Here is a 24,877-nt window from a genome sequence, read left to right as displayed (position 1 = left end):
CTTATTGTAAAAGGATACAACACAAGGGAAAGAATGTACCTGCTACTTCAGCTTTGCATCTGTCCTGTAACTCTGTCAAGAATAATGCTCCAGGTCAAGAGAAACCCCTCAGTGGATCTCACATCTGTTTCCTGTCTTTTCTCACGTTGCTGCTTTCATTATATTGCTAATATTGTGTTTATTAACTAGAATTTGTACTTAAATAAGCATCATTTTATATAAACAAATATAATAAGTTGTAGGTATTAACATATCACTCATCTTGGCTAGTCCACTAATATTACAGAGAAATTTTTTTAATTGTAATCCGTTCCTCTTGCTGCTAAGGTATGAAGAGTAGCCTCTTTCTGTTAAAAAAAAAAAAAAAGAGCTGTCATATAATACAAAGTGTAAAAAGGAGGAAATAGGGTAAAATTATTTTGCATATGGAATTTCTGGCACAGATTTTATCTTCACTATGCCACTGGAGAGAAAGTCCAGAGTATATGGTCTCCAAACAGAATATCTGTACTTCTGGAGGCAATGTGAAGGACACTGAAAGTGCAAAATTAGATGTTTAAGAATTTCTAATCATATTTATGAGTGGTTCAGCCTCTACAGATTTTATTTATTTTTTATGTTGTGCTCATCTTCATTCCCAGAAGCAACAAAAAAGCTAATAGGTGATGGACAGAAAGACATGAGGCTTTGAGATGGCAGTTCCTCCAACCTGTATCCATGTTATAACTAAGGCAAGTGATGAGAAGGGACAGCCAAGATGAGGAAAGGATCACAATATTTTCACTTTAGAAAGTGAATAAAGGAGAGCAGAAAAAGAGGTTTTTTCCCCTTTTTGTTCTATTCTGACTTTGGAATAGAAACTTAGCAGAGGTTTCCTGACAACACTGACTGTCAGAGAGCTGATGACAGCATTTTTTTCTGTAAAATTGAGGTAGGTGCAGATGTGGGACGATGTAAAGATGCATCAGGCTGATCATGGGCATCCACAAAGACAGTCAGAGCCCAGATATTGCCCACTAACATCAAGGCTGTTGGCACAAAGCACTTGGTACAAACCACTGAAAAAACCTTATTGATTGCTTTAGAGTCCACACTGGGATGTGTAAATATGGTGGTTACTTTGCTACCATTAGTCAGACCAAGGTCACCACATTTACTACATTATAACCACAACTTTCATCACAACACAGGTAGCAAAAGGCCTTGGCCTCTTAGCTTAATGATTTTGTCAAGAAGGAAGAAAAATTCTTGTGGTTAATGCTGTACAAAAAGCTTTGAAGGTTGGTAAGATGACAAAGAAACACTAAGCAAACGAATAATGAAATCAAACCGAAAGCTTAAAAATAAAAAAAAAAACAAACAAACAACAAAAAAAAAAAACCACCAACAACAAAAAAGGCGCCATACATATATAGCAGAATTTTAGTAAATTATTCAAAACAGAAGAAAAATCGATGAGAAAAGAAGCAGATGTATGTGATATTACCAATTACAATCTTCTTCTGGCATCCAAAATCATACTATCTATATTCCTTTCTACCCTTATGTGGAAAAAATGCATTTGAAAAGAATTATCTATTGACAATAATGCATCCTAACACTTTAACATAGCTGAAAAGTCTAATGACTACCACATGCCTCTGCACAACCACAGTCCAGATCTCAGATTTTACCCAGAAGAATTCAAGGCCATTTGGGTGTACAGGCAGGCTAATCTGCACATGCATCCTCCTACTGCCATATAAAATACAGGCTGCACTAAGTGCCAAAAATGGGGGCTTAACCCATAAGTTTTCTCAGAATATGCCTAACACAAACTGATAGAATTGGGCTTCTTGCAAAAAGCAATTATGGCTCCCATTTTTCTCTTAAAAACAGGGCCCTCCCTTATTATGTTATAGCCTAGAGATTAAGTTACATTCATCCAAAAAGTAAGAGACTGAGCTTGAGCTCCTTCTTTTGCTAGAGGCAATGAAAATTTGCATTACTGGCTACACAGAAGTTAGACTGAAAAAAAACATTACTTTGCAAAAGGCATGGTCATTTATTAAACCACTCTAACTTGATCAAATTTGCCCCATACTCAATGTCCATCAATGAAATTGCACCGGCATGCTAACCAGTGTACTTAACATAATGTGAAGGTGTTTTACTGCTTTCTGCACAATATAATTTCTCATTCTGTCCTGACATGGAGCTTTGAGTAAATAGTCAGCATTTTGGAAGATGAGGATAGAAAATTAGAATCTATGAAAAAATGTCAGGAAGACTCTATTCACCTATAAATAATTTCAGATAATTTTACATTTGTTATGCTGTCCCTAAGTGCAAAAATGCAAAACTATGTGCTCACCTGTTCTATCAAACTATTTTTTTAAATAGGTAAAGAGAAGAAAATAAAAAGAAATAAAATAAAATTCATTTTATTGAATAAATCAATAAAAATTATCCAAGACACAATATAGTTTCAGTCAAGCATCATTAATCGTCCTTAAATGCATGCGGGATGTAGCAGCAATGTCTTAGCTGATTTCTGATGAACCAAGACTAAGAAGACACCTAGCCAGTCACCACTAGTGGCCAAAACCAAAAGCAGAGAAGAAAATAGAGATAACATCAAGCAAGAAAAGAATGAGATGAAGATACCAGCAGGCCCTGGTAAGAACACAGGCTGGGGGATGACCAGATCGAGAGCAGCCCCAGCCAAGAAGGTCTTGGGTGGGTGAGATGCTGGACACGAGTCAGAATTCAACAGGGAAGGGAAGGGAAGGGAAGGGAAGGGAAGGGAAGGGAAGGGAAGGGAAGGGAAGGGAAGGGAAGGGAAGGGAAGGGAAGGGAAGGGAAGGGAAGGGAAGGGAAGGGAAGGGAAGGGAAGGGAAGGGAAGGGAAGGGAAGGGAAGGGAAGGGAAGGGAAGGGAAGGGAAGGGAAGGGAAGGGAAGGGAAGGGAAGGGAAGGGAAGGGAAGGGAAGGGAAGGGAAGGGAAGGGAAGGGAAGGGAAGGGAAGGGAAGGGAAGGGAAGGGAAGGGAAGGGAAGGGAAGGGAAGGGAAGGGGAATTTCCCTGCAAATGATGAACCTGATGAACCTGAAAAAGTTATGCCTAAATGTGATTTTAGTCTTGCCTCAGGTTGTTGTTACGAGGGAGAAATAATCAAATAGTTACTAAGCTAAAAATAAGTTTAAAACCCTACCAAATGAGGTAGACAAAGAGACTGTTGATATGAAAAAGACATATTTCTTGAATAATCAATACAACAATGAAAAAAAAAGGGTTACTATGCAAGAAACAAAAGTATATTGATAAATACATAGCTCTGGTGGGTTGCCTGTGAGTGGATGCCAGGTGCCCACCAAAGTCACTCTATCTCTTACCTCCTCAGTCAGGAAGGTGACATAAATGTGTCTTGGGCTGAGATAAGGATATGGAGAGATCACTCACCAATTAATTATCATGGGCAATACAAAAAAAACATTGGGAAAATTAGCTTGATTTATTACCATGGGCAGCAGGGGCACAGCTGCCTCACCATGGTCTCCACCACAGGTTGCAGGGGAACCTCTGCTCTGATGCCTGGAGCACCTCCTCCCCTCCTTCTTCACTGACCTTGGTGTCTGTAGAGTTGTTCTCACATTCTCACCTCTCTCTGCCAGCTGCTGTTGCACAGAATTTTTCCCCCTACTTCTTAAAGATATTATCCCAGAGGTGCAACCGCTGTCCCTGATGGGCTTGGCCTTGGCCAGTGGTGAGTCTCTCTTGGAACCAGCTGGCATTGGCTCAGCTGGACACGGGGCAAGCTTCTGGCAGCTTCTCCAAGAGTCACTCCTGTACCCCTGTGCTACCAAAACCTTGCCACAAAAAGCCAGTACAATATCTTTATCAAAAATTATGCTATTTAACATAAGAACGTCAGGCTAAACCGTGTCACTGTTACTGTGCCCAAGTGCTACCTGTCAAGAAGCTGCACTGAGACACTGTCTGACAGGGTGATCTGACCCCATTCCCCAAATCCCACAAACCATTACAGAAGTTGCCTGTGATCCACACCAGGTAATATATTTCCTATCTAACTCACAGCTCCCTGGAAGGGACCATCCTGAGATGTAATTATTTCATGTCTGCCCAAAGTTGTGAGCCGAGGGGGTGAGAGCAGTGGGCTCTGGCTGTGCTGGACAGCTCCCTCGGGGAGGGGAGGCTCATCTCACCAAGCACGGCACCCAGCCTCTTGCCATTTCACCCTTTGGATGCATTCTACTCTAAATAATGCAGAGACACAGTACTGGGGTTGTTTGTTTTTCTTTTTCTTTTTTTTTTTTTTCCTTGGAAAATAAAAAACCAAAACACTTGGTCTTTACCCACTTTTGTAGTACAGGAGGGAAGCACTGGATCTCAGCAGTTCATGCAGGCTGGTAATGTGAATGAAGTGCACTATCTACAGGCAACATCTGTACCTTCTTTCAAGCTTATTTTTTATAACAACTACCATTTTCACGTGCAAGCAAGGTATGACCTCTTCTCAATCCCTGTTATTTGACATTTTCTGAGCTCATTGTAAGAAGAAGAAGAAGAAAGGCTGAATAATTTTGCAATCAAAAAAGACCTTAATGCTGAACTTCTAAGAGAGTCTAAAATTACTGACAGTTGTGACTGAAGGAAATAGACAATTTAGTGCTTTTCAAACAAATTGATGTGTAGTCCTGAAACTGTCCTATACGTCAAATGGCAGGTTGGAGACAGGGAGTTGACTGTAAAATCAACACCTCAGTGCAGCTCCAGTAAATGCTAACAATAATATTTTCAAAAGGTGCACACACATATATGCATGCTCATAGAGAAATTATAGATAGACATTTTAAAGATGCCATTGCATGCTTCAAATATCTATTATAAATAACATCTGATGAAAATTACCTTTAATGCTCTGTAATTAAATACAATACCTAAATGCTTATGTATAGACATCCACAAGGAAATAGACAGAGATACAAATGGATTTACTAATCTTTCTGTTCATATAAAGTTAAAGACTAACAATTATATCAGAGGATTTAAAAGGAAGTCAGAGAATAAAACTGCAGTATTCTATCACCATGATATTTAACCTGCCAGTATATAGATAAAGGGGAAAAAAAAAAACCAATGCAGAGTATTGTAGATGTTCCTCTAACATCCTTTTTTCTAACTCTAAACTCTAGCTTTCCTAGCTTTCCTAATTTGTTTACTAACATGTTATGTTTGAGATTTAAAATTGTCTTAGAAACTCCTCTGTTTTGTCTCCACTTAAGAAAGCTATTTTTACATATTTTTTATGGTCAGGAATACTTGTCTTAATTTATTCACACATACTTGAGACTAAATAATCTATGACCTAACTGTTTGTTTTCTAAACTTTTATAAGGAAGAAGACAAATATCCATCATGAAGGATGCAAAGCACTCCCTCACAAGACCAAAGCAACAGTGCATGAAATTGAACTCAAAAAGAGCCTCCATTCTGTGTGACTTCTTGGCTGACACAATTCAGATATTTATAGCTTTACGAATATGCCACTGGAAGAGAACTTGAAGCTTTTTCTAGCTAGGAAGGATTAATGAACATGTGCACCTGGTAATTACAGCACTCCATCTTTCTCAAAGCCCTCACATTGCCTCAATGGCAGAAACTGTAATGAAAAACCATTGAAAATACCAATCTGCAATTCCATAAGTCATTTAATTATTAAAATATATAATCTCTTTTCATACTTTCTATGAACTATGCTAACAGTGTTATGCAAGAAATCATACTTTCTGCTTCATATTATTACCTGGAACACCTAATTTAAAATGAAAAATTCATCTGATATCAGCTTGGGATTTAACTTACTCTAACCTCAGATTGGAAAATGCATGGTAATAACTGTCAAATACTTCTGCAAGAAAGAGCAGAAAAAAACCCAACAGCCTAAGGTAATGCATGCAATTCTAAGAAGACAAAAATTACACACTATATTTCAAAAAACAAAAGGTTTATTTGAAAAGAAATGTTTAAAGATTGGGGGAAACAAGCATTCTGTACTTTTTTCCTAAAGAAGGTTTTCAGAGTTATTGTCAGGTGGAAACTTTCTAAGGAGTAATGCATGCTGCCACAAACATTTGTCTAATGTACATACCACGAGAAATCTACAGTAGCTGGGGCACTGTTTGTTTGTTAAAACACTTCCTGAATAAACTTGAAAAACACTGTGCACTTCATGCTCTATTTTGAGATTAATATTACTGAAAAAACTTGGAAAAACAAAAGCCACTTTATCATCAAAGTAGTAAAACCCAAACAGTCTATGAGCATCAATATTCAAATTTTCTCATGTTATTCTGACATTTGATACAACATTAACCTGAAACAGCCAGATACATGAAGGGATGAAGCAGACCACCCAAAAGTAAAAACAACCTTACTAATACAGATTATTTTAAGCAGAGAGCCTCAACTGCTTTACAAGTGAAATTAAATTTTAATATACATTTTAGTGAAATCCTTAGCTATTACAACATTTGAATGAAAGCCAATTATAACCTAAATGCACAGACATCTATATGGCTCTAAAAGTAGTCTTTTAAAAGATATTTAAGCACAGTATGAGATCTGAACATTAAAAATGGCCTTTTATTGTTAAAACATACTGTTCTTTGGTGGATTATAGAAAAAGAAAAGGTTCCAGTAGAGATAAGTGTGCATGAAATGCTCTCTCAAGAGTATTCAAGCAAACTGACTGCAATAAGGGGACTTCAAAAAGCAGCAAGAGAAGAGATGTTCAAAGCACCTTGCAGCTTTGGGCTACTGGCCTCTACTGCTGTTTTTAATACAGTTAGGTTTAACTTGGGAGTGGATAAATAATTGACAGAGGTATTTCCAGAAAGCTTTGATCACCGCACCGTTTGTCACAAGCTCCGAAGTAGTCACGGCGATAACACTTAATCTGGGGCTTCTTATTTCAAGTACAAAAGCATCCCCTCCCACCTACAGCTCGCAGACTCCTGCATCAGAACAGGAGACTTAAGATGCAGCCTGCACAGCACTAACACGCCACGCTCTCCACCGGCAGATTCCTTCTCCAGCACGCCTAATTTCGCATCCTTACCTTTAAAAGGCTGCCCAGAACCTGCAAAGTTCCCCCAGACGGTTTTAGTTCAGAGCATCCAGCAGTGCATCCGCACAAAGCTTTGCCATTGCGAGTGTGAAGAGAAAGAGCTGCTGGGATGCTGAATGGCACATCAGCCAACTTTGTGTGTATCCGCGGCTCCCTGAAAAAGCTGGACCGAAATTCCCCTCGCCTGCGGATTGGATTCAACAGCACACAGTAACTGTGAGAAAGAGCAAGGATTTAAAAAGGGAAAAGGGACAAGCGGGAGGGGAAGGGGGGGGGCATGTCTGAAGAGAAAAGAAAAATCCTGTCCTGGATCCTGGCTGTGATAAGTCTTGGCTGTGAAATACAAACTGCTCTTCATAGTCCTACAAATACTTGCAAAACTACTCTTCTGTAATGTTTTCATTGCACTGTGTACCATAGGATGCCATCAGTCTAACAGCTGATATTTCAATAAAGAATGTGTTAACAATTTGCCTAACTAACATATGAGGGGATAACACAAGCATTCCAGCCTTCATGCTAAAATCATAAAAAGAAAGTGCAATATGTGAATAAAACTAATTTTAGATATACTTAGACTATAATTTTCCTGATTTTCTGCAGATTATTTGTGTACTCATTTAGATTCAACTAACTGTAAAAAAAATGTTTTCTTTCTTCCCTGTTATATGTAGATATTGAAGTTCCCATATAACAGCCCATCAGTGTAGACTTTTTCACCGGCATTACTTATCCAGTCCTTGTAGAAAATCTACCTATAATGCTAAGTCCCACCTTTACACTGTATGTGCTAGTCAGTCTAGAGTGAATCAGTTTGCAGAGATGCTATTGGCACATTACACCTACTTTAAATATTCTTTACCAGAACAATGCTTACATTTTTCTGATGAATCTGTCTAAAATGAAACATTTTTGCCTGTTATAGCTAATGATGTACATAGTATATACAACAAAAGTTAAACTTTAAGTAACTCGGAAGGCCAGTTTTTTTTCCCTTGCAAATTTGACTTTTGCCATTTTAAGGATAACTTTTAATAACACACAATATATGCTTGATCATAGAGTCTTTCTCAACTCATAGTAGGATACAAATTTATTTCCGCTTGATGACAATGAAAATACCATTTTCTAGTGGCTCTACTCTTTTGGCACTGGGACAGCAATTCGAGGTTAGAAGTAAAAGTGCCAGGAAGATAAGAGGCCAGATGTACCATAGAGGTGATGACCTCATTTGGCAAAAAGAAAAATATTTTTGGCATACAGTTTAAATAGCACAGTTTATTTCAAGTAGCACCTTTTTTTTGTGAAGTTGGGTGAGGAGGAACACCTCAATCCCCTCCAAGGTCATAGGACCCATTAAAACAAATAAGACACATAATAAAGGTCAAGCAGGAAAAAGAACCACCAAGGTAAAGGACATGGCTCACAACTATATCTATTCAGTGTATTTCTTTCTCTACTAACATTTTATCTGTCGAAATGTTAAGGAGTTTACATTCCAAATTGCATTACCAATTATGAGGCGTTAAATTGGCCTGTATAGGTTTTCCAGCTCCTATTGACCTCATCAAACAGCTGTGATTTCTAAGCAATCAGTCTCTAATGAGTTTAGAAACAATAAAGAGGAGTTAAAATACCAGATGTATTTAATTTATCTTTAAAGAAAAAAATAACTCTCTTAAGATGTACATCTTGTAAACTTTAATATGTACAGAATGTTCCTTGGTTTTGCATTTTTGGCTAATGTGTGGAGGAATCATCCTTTAGTGACTGAAAAGAAAAAACAATACTTATGCTCTGCCCATGTCTTTTTAATATAGTTAGTGCCTTATCAGCACTCAAACACTCGTGTGAACAGCTCTAGAAAACTACCTAGGACGCTGGAATACCTTAGCTCTCTTTCAATCTTGTCTTGGTTTTATTGCCTTATACTAAAAACATCTGTAATGCACTGAAAATTATATTGCAAAATTTAAAACCAGGTAAAACCTGTGCACCTAATGAAAGAAACATCTCAGAGAAAGAGCCGAAATACAAAATGTAGCTCTAAATTGTGAGGGAAAATATGCTATACAGCCATCACCAGTAAAGTTTATAATATTGCTGGCAGATTCTACTTTAGAGAAGATTTTTGTCAGTACTTGTTAAGGCAAGTTAAGATTACCAAAATAAACAGATAAAATGAATAAAAAATAAAGAAGTTACTACATTAAATTCTTCAATGCATTAATTGAAGGGTAGAATATAGGCTCATTGAAAGGTTTATGAACAGAAGTTCAGTGATTAAAGTATTTACTGTCCAAGAGCCGTCAGTCCATCATCTTTCCTGTGCACAAAAGTAATTGAAAACAAAAGGGCCTTTACAAAAGACACTTTAAATGGTTTGTTTGTTTATCTTTGATGACTGTTTAAGTAAGCAGGAAACCAGATAACCTCTCTGCAAACAAGTCATTATGTAGCTGCTACAGTACTATAGCACTGCTTCAGGAATCACATTGCACACGCATTTCACGTGCACTGAGCAGTCCCTTTTGTGTCCTATGCAGAAATATTGCACACTCATATTAAATATACATTTGTCGATCCTTTTGACTGTAGTGCACAAGGACCGAATGTAAAGAAACTTCCTTACAAAAAGATTCAAGTGCTAATCCCAATTTTGATTTACACTACACCCTAAAGTAGTTTTACTTTCCCCCCTGACATTTTGCAGCCTTTCAGCAGAGCTAACATCCCATCTCCCAATCACAGTTCTTTCAGAAAACCAGAGAACTAGACCCTGGAAAACAAAAGTCACTAAAATGACCCCACTGATTGCAGCTATCAAGGAGTTATACAGAGATAAAATGGTTTCTAAGTTATCTAAACTTGAGTGTGTGGAGAACAAACTTTGACTTAACAAATGAATAGGAATTCAACAGAGAGATGTGTTTTTGCCATGAACTCTCCTACAGCTGTCACAAGGCTGTATATTTAAACAGATGTAGATAATCCACAGCAGATCCCAGATTATGTGGAAAACATTCAACCTGAACATGAAAAGAAGCACATCAGTGTAGAGGGTCCATATTCAGACTGTTTTGTGACCAGACAAATCCCAGAAGAGTTTCCTCATTGCTCTTGGATCATCATCTAGAACATCTCTGTAAGGAATGTACAAATGACCTTGCCCTGATTACTGACACTTAAGTTTGTGACCTTACTGGAGGTAATATTCTGCACATTAAACACAAGTCTGTAGTGTGACTTGGGTAGCCAAAACCAGAAGTCAGGAAAACTCTCAGGAAAAAAGAGTGGCTTAAGTTAAAAGCAGTGAATGTTACTAAATGAGATTGCCAGATCTATCAGCTTTCAAAATTTGATTCACTGTCCTGCTGAGCCTGACATCTTTTGGTCAGACAGGTATCATAATAGGAATGCAGAAGAAAAAATAATTTCAGCAGCATTAAAAGGACTGTATCTCAAAGACAGTGTCCATTTTTTGTAAAAACAGCACAGAAAGGGGTACTTTATAGACAGGTATTTTATTCATCTAGGTTATTTCCAGGAGGTATTAAGAATCCACAGGTAAAGGAAACACAGAGGATCTAAATAGGGCTCCTTTCTATTAGCAATTCTCTATTCTTTCTGCTAAAAATGCTGCCCTTTTGGCTCTAAGCACTCCTGTCATTCCTAGGCCAAAGATTCTTGAAAACAGAAACTGCATAAAAGATGCAGTCACACCTGAAGTTGGCATAGTTTATAGGCTTTTGTAGCATGTAGGATAATGGTAATATTACCATTAAGAATTCCACAAACCTCAGGGCTCATGGTATTCTTTATTCTTTATGCCTTTAGAAGTTAAATTTGTGTTTTCTACTTCCCATGACTGTAAGAGAATTCAGGAGATAACATTGTTAAGGAAAAAGGCCCTGCTGCTGCAGTATACAATCAAGTACTGCAAGTATTACAAGGACACAACTAAGAATAAAAAAATTAAATTAAGAGCAAAAAAATGAAAAAGATAACCTTCAGTTAGCCCTGAAAAGGTGAACACCCCCTCACAGCACTGGTCCCTGTTCAGCATTGTGTAACACATCTGCAGGAGGGAGAGATTCCCCATTCCTCCCTCCCATGTGTGCCAAACAAACTCAGGAGGCAATCTCCTTTTTATTGGCTTTTTACAGACTGGTTACCTACTGTGAAGTAGATATTTCCAGTTTCCAGCTATTAGACAAGAAAAGGTCTAGTTATAATCCATTATAAGCTTTCCTGACAATGCAGGTTTTTCTGAGCCTTGAGCAGGAGGTGCTGCAGAGGAGCAGGGTCTACTATGAACTCCTGATTTACTCACCTCCACTCTGGTTTTCATCTTGATAATTTTAAGTGACTTTTGTGAAGAGAAAAGTCAACAGACTAAACCTTAGGCCCCCTTTAGAACGACACCCATATCTACCAGCTATATCGGATCATCCAGATGACCTCACAGACTTTCTAGATACCATTAAAAAAATGTGCTTATATTACATGGACTCTTGCTTTGTATCATTCGTGAAAAACTGTTCCACAGTTTCACTATGCTGGGTGTCCCCAGGCTGGAAGTCCTTGCATGGCAGGTGAGGTATTTTGCAGGCATTCATGAAGTTGAAATAAGTCAAAAGACTCAACAACTCTCATGGGTGAACTCTCTTGCTGAGTCAGTCACTCAAAAATACAATTTGTTTTCTTGACTTCACCTTTCATTTTTCTTTTTAAACAATAAAGTTTTGAAGTAAGCTGAGTTTTGTTACTGTCAGGGAAAACAGCTTAGATTACAGATACCTTTTTTAAGTTACATTAAAAAGAGGTATATTAGTAAGGTATATTAGTAAGGTATATTAGTGTAACATACTCATAAAAAGTTATTAGCAAAGTTCTAAAGCGATGGAGATGTAAGAAATTCCTTAACACTGACAACATCAAAGATGAACACAGAAAGAAGTAGAAACTGCTCTTTCACCTATAACAAAAAATACTGTCTGTAACTGCTAGGGCACCTGCTGTGCTATCAGCACTGCAGATCTTTCTGCCAATATACTGCCTGTTTCTTCTGATGGGGCTGCCATGCCCTGTCTTCAGCTCTTGGCACGTGCACAGATTACTTCTGAATTCAGTAGTGAGTTTATCTCTAAAATTTGCTTTGACTAACACATCTGAAAAATGATACTGCAATATCATGCAATGCTTTCCCTTTCCAGGCAGATTAATTAATTAGCCAGAAGCCTGTGTATGAAGTCTTACAAAGGGCACAGAGAGGCTCGAGACGTGTTCTCTCTGTTGATATCAGAAATCCTGATCACCTGCCTTATTGGCTGAAAAACTGATTATTCACCTGACAGTTACCAGGGAGGAGGAGCTCACACAGAATTCTCATCCTGCAATTCACATCATCACATCTCAGTCAATTGGATTGAGCCTGTTCACAGAGGACATTGGATATAAGATTTTATAGATTAATTCATTTTTAGCAAAAGATTTATTGCAAGATGGCAATTTTCCACGAAAATAATTGCTTTATTCTCATCATGCAACAAATATAAAAAACTTCATTTTTATCTTCAAATTATAATTCTCATTATCACAGATGAGAGAAAAAATATCAATAATTGTTTTGCACATTAGCATTTTTAGATCAATTGCCATGTATCTTGAAAAAAATTATGAGGTGTATTACAGGAAGGTTGTCAGCTACATTAAACACTGTGAATAGTTTCAGTAGCTCTAATATATAAATTTACATATATCGTGCTACCACTGAAAAGCACATTTTAAAATTAATATTTGATTTTGCTCCTTCTGCATATCATGGTGTTTCATTCAAGATGAAATTTAGCATGAGAAATTGTCCTATGATGAAAAAGAACATCACTCAAAGTGTGCACACCAGTTAGAAAGATGGATTTATTCTACTTCAAAGAAATGCATGTTCTATTTAGACTTGTATTTTATCACACTGGCTTTGGATTTTAAATATTCATTTTGATTATGTATTATTTCACTGATTTATTCCCTCATTAATTCAATCCTATAGTAATGTGATCAACTTCAATGGATATATTTAAACTTTTACATACATTTTATCTTTTTGTGCTACACAAAATTCCTCCATCAAAATAGTTAATTAAGGAAGAAAATAAAATTTTTCTTAATCTCACACTAATGCATAATTTTTTCCTTGAAAAAAAATGCAACTTAATTATGAAAATGAATACATGAATTATATGAAGACATGTGAGTAATATTAGAAATGAGCATAGCAAATGAAAAGTCGACACAGTATTCATGTTTGATTTAATACATCAAAAGTGAAGCAAGAATGTGTCTAGAGAGCTCATGGGTCATATCATCTGACAGATATGTAATACCCAAACGAGTGCTGATAAGATAAAATGAGAGATATCTGTTTTTCCATCTAATGTTTTGCGAAGCTTGTTTGTACATATTCATTTTGGTGTCTCAGTTACAAAAGCAGTGTAGTACAAAAGGACTCGGTACCTCCAATTTTTTTTTCCTCAACAAGATCTTTTTTCTGAGACTTAGTGCAGAATTATTTATTCTATTCCCGATTTTCAAAGAATCTGAAGGAGACAAGTTCTCTTATCTCAGTGGAATTGATGATCCTTTAGCCCCTTGCTCCTTGGATGTCTTTGAAAATCCTACGTCCTTTCCCTGATTATCCGCCTATTGAAAAGAACATAAAATTTACTTATCTGGGGTATCCAAAATGAAAAATGTGCACACATTGCTGAAAGATGACGATGATGTGAATATGATCAAAGGGAAACATGGGGTTCGTTTCAGGAATAAGGCAGTGATAACTGCCTTCAGCAGAGGTAAGAGTGATTTAAAAAAAAAACCCCTCTTTTTTATTAGCAAAAAAGGATGAGAGTACAAGGCTTACAGTAAATACAATGGCATTCAAATTACAGGTGTTAAAATCAATGACAAATTCCTTTCTTTTTTCTTTTTCTTTTTTTACCCTTTCCTTCTTCTGTTTCTTTTCTGACTCAGTCACCAGCATCAGCAACAAGATAGTAAAAGCATCTCCACATTTTCTGGAGCACAAAGTACTATCATGTTCTATTTGTGTCATAGCTGTGGCCAGTGTGACAGGCTGGAATATTACAAGGATAGGTCATCACTGAAAAGTGATATTTTATTTCACAAAGAAAAAAAAAATGTTATAAAAAAGACAACTCTTACTTAGTAAGTTCTATTTCTGTTCTCAGTCTAAGTAACTTACATATTGATGACAGAGAATTTCATGCATAGCTTATGCAAACTAATTTTTAAACAATTGAAAATATCAATGACTGTCCATAGTTAAAGCCACCAATTAAAAACACCCCTAGGACTTCTGCTGATGTGTTTACAGTTATTCAGTATAGATTTCTTATAATACCATGACCATCAGTTTCTATATTTGGAATCTTTTCTGCCTCATTCTAATGAAATAAATATCAACTTAATTTTTCTTTTTCCCCCAAAATTGAAATAAAGTATACAAGACATTCTAGAAATTTATTAGCAAATTTTAAATTAACAAGTTTTATTATTGTTGTTTGTCTTTATTATTTGTCAAAGCTCAGAATTGGGCTTGATAAGGTATATGTCTAAAAAAACAAATAAAATAATTGTGCATAGTGTTAATATTATGAAGTTGAATAAAAAATAGATAGCATCTCAATTGAATAAATTAATTTTTGGAGGCTTGAACAGAAGTCATAACAGGGAGAGAATATTGCCACAGTTTGGCTACAAAACACAGGTGCAGGTAATAGACAGTTTTATCCATCTTAGGAGTCTCTTCAAGGTCAAACATAAACTTGACATTGTATCACTTATACTGCTATGTCAGAAAATGGTAAATCACAGTTATAAATGTATTATAAATTTATATAAATTTATAATAAATACATAAATTTATAATAAATATAAATTTATTATTGTGAAAAATGTGCTATTTGCATTTTGAAACCAATATTGAAACATTAACTCCTAAATATTCAAAACACCCTAGAAAGATTGTTAGGTAGAACAGATCAGAGAATAACAATAAAAAGGAGGAAATTATATTCCCATTTATGGAAAAAAATATAAAAACTGAGATTAAATATTTTTCATGTTTCTTGAGCATATGCAGTTCATACAGATACAATGAAAAATTTTCATTAGATCAAAACAGCAAAAGAAGAAACTGGATAGGTATATAAATTCCAAATACCTTGGGACCTGCTATTACTGAAAATAACTTCACAGTCTTTTACATGTAGAATTAAAGACACCAATGAATATCATAAAATAAAATTGACTTATGATTCAGTTGAAGATCTCTGTCCTTTTAGACTAAAATCTACTGTTTCCTACCTTTATGTCCTGGGCAGACAGTTTTTAATGATAGCTAGTTAGGAGTTTCATCCAATTAGGGTCAAGAGACATTCCAGAAGGTATATTAGAAGTGTTATCATCTTCCCACCCCATCTGCTTCAGTTTTAAAGGCACATCTATTTTCTCAATTCTGCCTCAATTTCAGCAGTAGGGTAGGGCTAGTTATATGGTATCCACATCAGCTTTACTCCAAACTTTCCCTTAGTCCTATACCTTATAAAGCCAGAAGTCAGCAGTCATCTCCTGTTGATGACAGTTTTAAACTATACAATAGAGGGAATTTTTAACAAAGTAGTAAAATCATGGAAAAGAGAAAACTGGATCCATTTTGAAAAATTCAAAAACTTTTACACCCTCCCCAACTGCATGGAAAAGCTGATGCAGACAGCCCTTTTATGCAATGTAACCACCATTTATTAACTCTGCCCTAATTAGGTCAGAACTAGCTCCACACTATCAAAACTATCAAGCCAAAAACTGCCAGGCAGTCCTTTGGATGACATTACACATTACTTATATTCAAAATACATTTTTTAAAGATACAACATTACACCTTATTAAATTAATATTTTCAAAAATTTTTAGCTACTTTTTATGACTGCACTACACAGTCATTATAACATAGTTCTATCATTTAATACTCTTTTAGTAGGGAGCAATCTAAATGAGCCATCTAAAGTCCATGTCAGGTATGTATCATATAACCAAACTTTCTTTTGTGTAACTACGAAAGTGTCATGGTCTTGAGCACAAAGCAGAAGCATAAATTTCTCTGACCTTAGTCCATGCAATGAACAGATCTTTTGGACATTCAAAACTTACAGAAGGTGTCAAACAGGAAGTTTAACAGATCTCAAATCGGGAGGGAAATGGTTGTTTAAATTTGATTATGTGTAAAAAAAGTGCATTCTTTAAACTGATTATCTTCTCTCTTTATTTATTTATTGAATTATTTTATTCCTCATCAGGGCATCTCACATTAGATAAATATACCCAAGTTTATAAAAATAGAGTTTTTCTTCCAAAATAATAACAAAGAAAGATAAAGTCTGTTTCTGTTCTCAAGTTTGGCTTGGATGAAACACTCACTAGGACTGAGCCATATATGATTGTTGGGAGACCTTTTCCTCTCTAAACTACGTATTATAAAAAATAACACAGGTTTCAGTGTAGGTTGCTGTTGCAGACTATAAAAAATACTTTAAAGGCATATTTAGAATTAAAAAAAATTAGAAAGAAGTAAAATTTAAAATACTTGCATTCTGCCTTGCTTCTTCATACTTCTTGCTTGTCTTTATAGCTTATTCTTGAATCTATTCAACCTAAAAACCTCTTGCAGAAAGCTTATGAATCATTCATTTAAATGGATAGATCCCAACAACCAGAAATAATATTTTTTTTTTTTTGTGGACCTCCTGCCTAGGCTCTATGAGGAAAAAAGAAAATTCAGCTTTAGCCATTCAAGTTAAGGTTGGTTTGAACAAGCATAGACCTTTATAAACTAGGGATAGCTGAAGAGAAAAAGTTCAGTTAACTGCACCTAATAATTAGAGTGAATTAGGCAAAATATTTATTGTTCAATGTCATAAAGGTGGTATGCAGGAAAACTATGATTCTATGGAAAGATCTTTCTGATCTTCCAATAGGAAAACAACAATCTCCATCTGACTGGATTAATTTAAGAAAGAAGTAATCCTGGACACAAACCCACTTGTAGTCCAATTTTTGCCATGCCATTCAAGTTCTTATATTCCACACCCCTTCTGAAGGTAGAACCAACTGCAGGATGCAGTCTTGCACAGAAAATCTCTCCCTCACTGGGAGTAGGTTGACCCTGGCCTATACAACTATTAAAATAAAATAAAATAAAAAATATGAAATAAAGAATAGAAAAAAATACAACTAAATATTTGATATTATAATATTATTCCTATAGTGCAGTGATACCGAAAAAAAACCCCAAAAAACCAAAAAAGCAATAGTTTCCTCAGTAGTATCAATTTCCTGAACAAACTCTTAAAACAATTTTCTATTTTAACTGGAAAAGCAGGGAAGTGTACAAATAGACCTTTGTCATTCTGAGTAAGTTTGGCTGAGAAGCAAAAATAAAGTCCAAATTTATCTCTGAGGTTTTATATGCACACATAATTGTTGAAACTGTATTAGACTATGTTGCTTTTCACAACCATAAAATTTGGCAAAGTGAGAATTTCCTACTTGTATTCACTCTAGCATAGTCACAATCAGGTTCCGTAAACTTTTCAAAATGAGACCTTTTAAGTGTTCATCATTATTCTTACTACCAAGTTTCCTGGCAATTGAACATCTGTTCTTCCATTAAATCCAAGATGCTTCAGGAACTGTATTAGACTTTACACTTTTTTTTTGGCTCTCCAAATAGATGCCTAATGATAAATATTGTCTGAAGGGAATAAGGGGTTTTCCTTCTTTTTTATTTCCATTAAGGTCAATAGTTTGCTACTTCTATCACTGCAGATCTGCCCTATGAGTCTGTAAGTTATATTATAACATTATAACAACCAGGGCTGTGTAAAAAGAAAAAAGAGAAAAAAAACCCCAACACCATAATAATATCTGTCAAAATTTAGAATTGATTCAAGATGCTAAAAAAGAAAAACATGAAGACTAGTTTCTACCATCAGTATTTTTGTCAAAGTCCTGCTTTGCTTAGCCCTGATTATTTAAAACTCTAGCATAAGACAGGGAGACACAATAACAAAAAATAATATTTCCTTTATGAATGGCTGCCATGAATATTGCAAAAGAGTTCCTGAAACTTTTGCAAAAAAACCCTTCCAAAAGTGCATGACTTATTTTCTTCAAAACAAGTAAACTCCTTGATCTAAGACAGCAAAGTATCAGTCATGGTAGAGGAGAATTTTCTAGGAGAATAAAGAAGGGCAAGATGAAAAAGCAAATCTGACAATAGAATTACTGTAAGTTCACTTTAGAGATGTGCTTTCTTACCACACCACTACGACATTTCAAAATCACCTGTTTGCCTTTCCAATTAGTCTTTTACAAAAGCTTGTTGTTTAAAATTAGTTTTACTACATCTCAGCATTTGTGTATAAGTAGAAAATGTTTTTCAAAAAGATAAACAATACATGCAATGTCCATAGACAAATCCCTTATTTTTGTTTAGGAAAAAAACCCCTGAGTTCTATATGTTCCCTTACAAGCTTTTCCTGATAGATCATGTGTTTCTTACACTGAAGGAGACTTGATAAACTGACCATAATAGTAATTTATGGACATACATGGATGAGTTGCAGTGACAGATGACAGTTCATATTTTACTTTTGGTGCCTCACTTCACACCATTTAAATACTTTGAGGTCCAGTGGTAGGACACAGGATCAAGTCTCTCAAAACTCCAGTCATCCAGTGTAGGATAGATTGTGGAGATCAGATCACTAGATAATTTTTCTTCTAGATAGAAATAGTATATCTTGACTTCTCATTTATGAGTGCATATGTAGAAACCTTAAAAAGAAGTCTTGGATAGGAAGAAAATACAAAATAAGTGTGCCAAGAGCCAATATATATACATATACACACACATATATATATATCCTGTACATACAATCATATTCATTCTGAAATCCACTATGAATAGAACTCTATGAAGTAGAAGAGTACAGTAGATGGCAACCAGCAACCAAACATGGAAACAAAAAGTAGGCATGCTGACATATGACAGCAGCTGCAAAGGACAGCCCAATAATTTTGATGGCTTTTGCGATTGTCCAGAGATTTTTCTGCTTGTAATATCTCAATTGAACTAACATTTACTTCAACTTCAGCTGCTTTGGGTTTTGTTAGGAAATGCATTTAATAAAAATAAAAATTGTCTTTCACAGATTTTCCCAGTTATGGGAGATTTTACTTGTTTCTTTCTTGATCTGGACTAAAAGTTCCAGGGATGCCATTTTATTGCATCCCTGGGAATGCAATAAAATGGCATCCATGGGGAAAGAGATGGGGATGCCAAGGGGAAAAAAAAGGGGGGGAAAAGGTGAAAAGGGAAAAAAAAAAAGTACATTCTTAGATGCTTCCTGAAAAGTGCATTGTCCTAACTTTCAGAAATCATCCAATCATGTGCATGCTGAAATACACAAAAATTATAGGAAAAAGTTAAACATTTGAATATAACATACTGCTATAATTTAAGACATTATTTCCATATCATCATAGTGTTTCTAAACTATAATAGCCTTTTCTACCATATTTTCTGCTTGGTTTGGTGTCGTGTGATTTTGAGTCACATCTGAGTATGTTCCCTACCCATATTGTGTATATCTTGCACAGCTTTTGCTTCCAATAGAGCCTTGTAAAATTTCTTCAAAGAATGATTTATGCAAGGTAGAAAAAGTGCTACATTCACATGTGAAAATTATACTACAGTATTGTTCTCCCAGGAGCCATAAACAGATCAGAGTTCAGTTTGTGCTATGGAAAAAGAGCTATGACCCTCACTGGGACTTTTAATCACAATATGCTGGCTCTGAATTGAAGATCCATTTTCTGTCATGTCCCATTGGACTAACAAAAATCTGTTTGTTTATGGAAGATAATTTTAAAGTTTTAGCAGAGAAAAAGGGATACTGGAGGTGTTGCCCAGATTTCAATCAAGATTGACATTATTCCAGAAAAAAAAGAAAAAGTGTATTGTTGTGTAGTGTTTTCAAATCAGTTTTTCAAAAAACATAGATACTATTAAATAATTTTTTTCTGTGTCCCAAGAATGTTAGGAAATACCCTTACAAAACTAGGAATAATTGTATTTTGCACAGCCGTCTGTGGACATAGGGAAATGTGTCAAATAAATTCCCATCTGGTCATACTTTTCCATTAGTGCCTTCAGCCTCAGATCTGCACTAAGTGACTTAATGCAAGAGAAAAGCACTGAAGCCACTAGAAACTTCATGCTTTATCACTGATATTATTTAAACAGAATAAGGGTAAAAAATCTGACAAAATACCACTCACATTGTCACTCCATTTTTCAGAGAGGCCATTGAGATTTTACCAAGGGAAAAAAAATGAGATGGTATAAAACACAATAATGAGTCTCTAAGCTCTCTGTGTGATTTTCTGACCTTTGGATAAGACTTGAATAAAAAAGTTCTGGAGCTAGATCATACTTAAATTAGGACTTTTGTTTACTGTAAACAACAGGTTAATGAGACAGGAGAAAATACTACAGATATCTACTACTTCCCTGAATGTTTTTCTTTAGATTATGACATCTGGACAATTTTTATATACTTAATAGAATATGACAGCTGATTTCTGACTCAAACTAGGACTGCAAGCATTGGAGGGCTGGAAACATGGAATGGAGAGGAAGAGTTTCCCTCTTCTGACAGAAGGACATTCTGACTGATAGTGGTCATTGTTCTGAATGACTTTATATGATAATGACAATATAATAGGAATAATGTTAGTTTAAATCATGGTTATAGCTGAAGAGGTGCTTTGGAAATAATTCCATGCAGAAAAGGAATATTCTTGAGTTTTGTTACAACCTCATATTCATCAAAATACAGTATTTTATGCTGAAATATGCATGTTAGTTACTGCTTGCTAAACCCTAATTGGTACTTGTCCTGATCTGTCATTCTTAAAAAATGGATATATTAAATTTATGTATTCAGATATATGTGAGGAAATCACTGGTACATGTCCTCATGTCAGACAGCTGAGATTTGAATTTCTCACTGGTATAATGAAAGCTGTGAAAGACTGAATTTATTAGAATGCAAGGGTCACTTACCTTGGCAAAAAAATATAAAACCTGTATTATACAGTACAATGGCAAACAAAGAACTTGAATTTCAAATTCTAATATTCTGATTTTTTTGGTTTGTTACTTCTTATACGGTTCTTTCCTTTATAAAGTACTTAAATATCTAAGAAAACTTACCAGAAGTCAGAAAACAAAAGGATAGAAAAATTTTAGAAATCTTAATAAGATCTTAAAAAACATAGATACTTAAATCCAAAGATCTTAAGAACTATACGGAAGCTGTGCAAATAAAACCCAGAAATCCATGTAATAATGGAACACTGAGAGATTCAAGAGCAATTGAGCTAACCACAGAAAAGTAAAAATAGTCAAAAGTGTGGATAGTAAAAATTTCGGATTTCATACTTAGATTTAAAACTTATATTTTAATGCTTTAAAATTGGAGGTGTGTTGTTTTTAGAAATTTTTAGCAATTTGAAGTCAAAATGGGGAAAGAATTACTTAGTTATATTGCTACTGTTATATTACTTCATCAGTTGCTTAATGTGCCTAATTATTATGAAGCCATTATCATATGACAGTCCAGTAATACTCAAAATAATTACCTAGCCCTGTTTATGCAGTCTCTAAATTCGTACTGTCTTCATGAGATCAAGCACAGCTAACATGATTAATTTCTGCCTTCATGATAAACTGTCTCTGAGGTCAAGGGTGCTCAAAGATTTTAAATCAATATTATATAATAGCTGCTGATATGAACTTTAGAAGTAATTGCATCCCACTTGAAGTACTGCTGACAGCATTATGAAGCAAAAGACAATGTACCTGATAATGTAATAAACCAGCTTAATTAGGATTCAAAAATTCCAAACTGTTCTGAATAACTCTCTTTTGCTACCACAGAAAATACTGCCAAGATCAAATTGTAAAGTGGTCCCACTTTAGTTAATGTGAACAATTCTGTCAGGTCTACAATGCATAATAAGATAGGGTGCTGTAAGTTCTTCTATAAAACTCATTTTGATTTGAGATGCTACTTTGAAAAGCTTCCATATGAAAATAGAAATTTCCTACTATGTTGCATTTTAACTGATGCTTTATTTTCTGCATCAGTTATTACTCATAAGGACCCTTCAAAGACACGGCAAAAATTTTTACCTATTCTGAGCTTTTAGAATGAGAATTTATATTCTAAGCTTCTCTCTATATTATTTCATGCTTGCATGCTATTATTCTGTTTTTGGAAGAATGTGAGCAATTTTAAAACATAAGCAGGAAATATGGAATATTATTATTTGAATACATGCCTTTTACAAATATTCTGGTCATAAATGAACTTCAGAAAATGGTGCACATCCCATTTGTATTATAACATAGTTCAAATACTTTTTTATGGGATCATACTAAACATAACTTCACTTGCTGTCTTTCCATTAATTGTAGAATTTAAACTCAGCTTATACATTCACACTAACTTTACTAAGTTGATTTCTTTCTTTTCTCCTGCTGCCCTGTGCTCAATATAATAATTTTTACTGCCAGAAAATGCATGTTTTTTTCAGATACCAATATCAGAGTCAAGTAGACTAGGATGCTCGTAAAAATTTGAAAATCAGCCATACAGTAAGGAGATAATTACATTTCATTAAAGTGATTTTTATTCCTAAATGTGTTATTCTTTCCCTCAATCACTCTCAATATTATTGCAATAATCCAGCCATATAGGCAGGACAAAATATATTGTAATTCTTAATGTCTCTCTGTCAAAATACAAAATGTATTAATTTTTTCCTAATTAGGAAAATGGGATTAAGAATAAAAGTTGTATTCAAAGACTGTATTCTGAAAATGCACTTAGGTTACCCCACGGGTTGTGTCTGAAAACATTTTGTCTTTAAAATGCACAAAGTCTGTTGAGACCTCACCAGAAATAAATCAACTAAAAAAGAATTAACATAAAACTAGTCAAAGCATTAAGTTTTATAATGAGATTAGTTATATGAATGAAATAAAAAGAAAATATTTGCTCTTCAAAATAACTTATCTGAGGAAATATAATACAGCAATGTTCCTACTTGTCCCTTATTGCTGCAAGATGCTTACAATTCCATCTCATTCCAGACTGATGTTTCAGTATCCAAATAACTTTGCTAATTTAAGATTCTTAATATTGTTCTTTGTTTCTCAAAACTCACATTGACAGGAATTTATTTTGTTCTGTTTGGTTGTTTTGTTTTTTTTTTTTTTTAAACTAAACATTACTTTCACTTGACTGGTCTCCAAGGATTTCAGGAAATCTGCAAGAGCCAAAGTCAAAGCCTTTAAGCAATCTGATTTTAAGTTGCATTTGGGGAAAAAGGTAAATCAGAATTTGAAGACGAAGAGATTGTCTCTAGTGATAGAGAACTATAGGTCTGTTAGTAAGCAAAGGGAAAATCAAGCAGCATACCCAGCAGCACAACTGAAAGTACAGTCTACCTCAAGGAATAAAGAATGCAAAGCCTGCTCAAAGCCTTGAGCACTCCCATAATGAAAAAAACAAAACAAAACAAAAAAAAAAACAAAAAACCACAAAACAAAAAAACCACCAAAACACCACCCTACAACAATTCTGAAAAAGAAGTGAAATCAAGAGAATTGTGGACAGAAGAAAGTGGTAAGGAATCAGATATGCCTGGAGTCTTCATTGTGACACAGACAAAGGAGATATTAAAATTCTTTGAAGGCACATAAAGAAATAGGAAGCTTATGATTCCTCTGTGTTTTTCTCAAATATAGCTGTTACCTAAATTTTGTAACTACAGTACAAGATTTTGTAAAAGATGGACAAAGTCAGGAATGTCAAATCATCTGTAAAATTAGTTTTATACATACACTAAATAGTATTGAAAAATGTGTTCATTTCTTTGTGAATATAATTAAACAGTGGCTATGGATTTGTGAAAAACAACAAAAACAAACCAACCAACCAATAAAAACCAACATGGCAAACTTTAATTCCAGTTTTAACTTTACCAATAAAAAAAAAGAATGCTATAAGAGAAAAATGCAGCATTTCAAGTATAAATGAAGCATTTCAAGTATAAATGAAGCACAAATATCCATGAAAACCCATTCCCTTTCAGTTTAATAAGAAACATTTATCTATTAAAATGAAATATTCAACATACATCATAGAACTGTCTACTAGACATTAAGTATTTTAGAGGAACAAGAAATATACCATGGTGGAGCCTTTCTCCTCCATCCCCAGGCCTGCTCTACCATTTCAGGTGCACCTGAGAGGTTTTTAGCAAAACTGCTGAGTGATGAAGCACTTGACCAGACCAGCTGGCGGGGTGAAGCATCTCTGACCACACAGACCTGACAGAACCAAAGGACACAGTCTCAAGCTGCACCAAGGGAAATATAGGGTTGGGTTGGATATTAGGAGAAAAGTTTTTTATGGAAAGAGCAATTAAATTCTGGAATAGCCTGCCCGGGGAGGTGGTGGGGTCACCACCCCTGGATATGTTTAAGAAAAGATTTGATGTGGCACTCAGTGCCATTGTTTAGTTAAGGTGTTAGAGCTG

The 24,877-nt window shown here is 35.1% G+C and overlaps 1 protein-coding gene across 16 annotated transcripts in view; it reads right to left on the bottom strand.

The window, feature by feature from the left end:
- DMD (dystrophin) overlaps positions 1-24,877 on the bottom strand; it is a 1,145,450-nt gene that overhangs the window by 499,345 nt on the left and 621,228 nt on the right. Inside the window, exon 1 of one of the 16 annotated variants that reach the window (XM_064407392.1) lies at positions 7,118-7,264. The exons of the other annotated variants lie outside the window; for them this stretch is intronic. The gene's annotated coding sequence lies outside the window, so the exon portion shown is untranslated. Of the gene's footprint in view, positions 1-7,117; positions 7,265-24,877 lie in introns of those variants that run through there. 16 annotated transcript variants of the gene reach the window in all.

The sequence above is a fragment of the Passer domesticus genome, chromosome 2, assembly GCF_036417665.1.
Source record: "Passer domesticus isolate bPasDom1 chromosome 2, bPasDom1.hap1, whole genome shotgun sequence".
In the NCBI taxonomy this organism is placed as follows: domain Eukaryota; kingdom Metazoa; phylum Chordata; class Aves; order Passeriformes; family Passeridae; genus Passer; species Passer domesticus.
This window is presented reverse-complemented; position numbering and strand designations above follow the sequence as displayed.